At 34.2% G+C, this 1,810-nt stretch overlaps 1 long non-coding RNA gene across 1 annotated transcript in view; it reads right to left on the bottom strand.

Moving 5' to 3' along the window:
* Positions 1 to 331: 331 nt before the first annotated feature.
* The window catches only part of LOC119333780, a 2,248-nt gene continuing 769 nt past the window's right edge, over positions 332 to 1,810 (bottom strand). Inside the window, exons 2-3 of the long non-coding RNA XR_005161230.1 lie at positions 1,096 to 1,196; positions 332 to 771 (exon numbers count right to left, since the gene is read on the bottom strand). This is a non-coding gene — a long non-coding RNA (uncharacterized LOC119333780). The remainder of the gene's footprint in view (positions 772 to 1,095; positions 1,197 to 1,810) is intronic.

Here is a 1,810-nt window from a genome sequence, read left to right as displayed (position 1 = left end):
ACTATATTTATAAAGTTTGTCATAATTATGATTACCCTTTTTCTGAACATTATTCTTTTAATGTGGAAACAATTTATAGTATTCAAGTTTCGTATGAGAATAATCTTCAGCATCTTTCAGAAATCGTCTGTGTACTATCATGTGTATAGCAAGTTTCTAACTCATATAGTGATGGAAACCACCCACTTGCTGAATTATTTTCAGCAGGCACGGTTATTACTCTCTTCATGCTAACCCATGAGAATGTGCTCTCAAATCATACAGAACTAACAACTCACAATCACAAAAAAATACTCTTCTTTTCATAGCATAATCAGATAAAAACAAAGGAGAACACAAAGTTTACATTCACAACCAACCGAAGATTAGTATCTGGCTAACGCCTAATACTAATAATATAATGGGATATTACATGACTGGAAATTATGACTAACAAGTCATCACAAATAATATTGATATGGTATTTCTCAAAAGAATTAGAAAGATAAAATTAAGCGAGCCCTGATTATAAGTGAGTGTGTGCCAAAGCACAATAAATTCCAGCACAATAAATTCGATACACAGTTCTACCAGTAACTTGGCACATATGGGATGTGAAGCAAAGATTCCAGCACAATAGATTCTAACTAATGGGTCTCATTGCCAGGAAACTCATGATTCCCAATAACAAACCACAATATTAATTTCTGCAGTAACATAATACAGGTTGTACCTTCAAATATTGATTTTAGTCGCATTCTTTTAGATTTTCCTGTCTTGACCAGCTTGTCCCTGAAAGAGTTGAATATCAGATTAGCAAATTAAAGATTGGAGCACTATATATTGCTAGCATGCATTTTTAACTATGAAAGAGCTAAAAAGTGAATATCAGATTAGCAAATTAAAGATTGGAGCATCATATTAGCAACTATATATTGCAAGCATGCATTTTTAACTGTAAAAGAGCTAAAAAAGTGTTTACTTCAAGAAAATATAACAAGCGAAGCAAAAATGTATTTCTAAAAGGTGAACAAAAAATGAAATATCAATCCTAATTAGGGTGTGCAGGACCAAATAATTAATATGCCACTCTGGGAAGAAAACTTCAAAACGTACCAGCGATTGTGTTCACATGGTACAATTGGTTGTCTTGTCATATTCCTCTCATCATTACACGAAAAAAGGACTCCCATAGCCTCACATATGTAGTCGGGATGCTGCAAGAAGCAAGAAGCAACAAACAACCAACAAAAAGATAAATTTGCATATGTACCTATTGAGAGACAACATACACATTTTCTGGATGATAATTTGAATGTTGTACAAAATTCAAGAGAAATTCTCCTCCACCAAACAGTGCTCGCTACATTACTTCATTGCACATATACTCTGCACTGGAGCTATTGACTGCAGGAATTAATCTGATCTCAAGGTCGCCAACAACATCAATCAGCCATAACAGACAACACTATAGTGCCCAGTCTTACAAATCTAAGCTACAAACTATAACAAAGGACATGAAACAATACGGTACCTGGACCAACAACAGTCATGTGGAAGCAGAGGGATCACATCATATTTTTGTGTAAGATTTTCCAATAAAACCAGTCAAAGGGTGTAAACTTTGTTCCTTTAGGTGGATTGAATAAACCATATAACCAAGACCATTAACTCATCCATGAATTCTAGAGAGAAGAATAAGCTGTACACACATTAGTTCATGAGAATAAAAAAAAGGAGAGAATAGATATACACACATAAACAATGCACTGGTCAATGATGAGATGAAGAAAAAGCCACAAGAAGAACAAGGAAAGAGAACGTGCAAAAC

Source organism: Triticum dicoccoides, chromosome 7A (assembly GCF_002162155.2).
Source record: "Triticum dicoccoides isolate Atlit2015 ecotype Zavitan chromosome 7A, WEW_v2.0, whole genome shotgun sequence".
Classification (NCBI taxonomy): domain Eukaryota; kingdom Viridiplantae; phylum Streptophyta; class Magnoliopsida; order Poales; family Poaceae; genus Triticum; species Triticum dicoccoides.
Note: the sequence above shows the minus strand (reverse complement) of the source record. Positions and strands in the feature narration are given on the sequence as shown.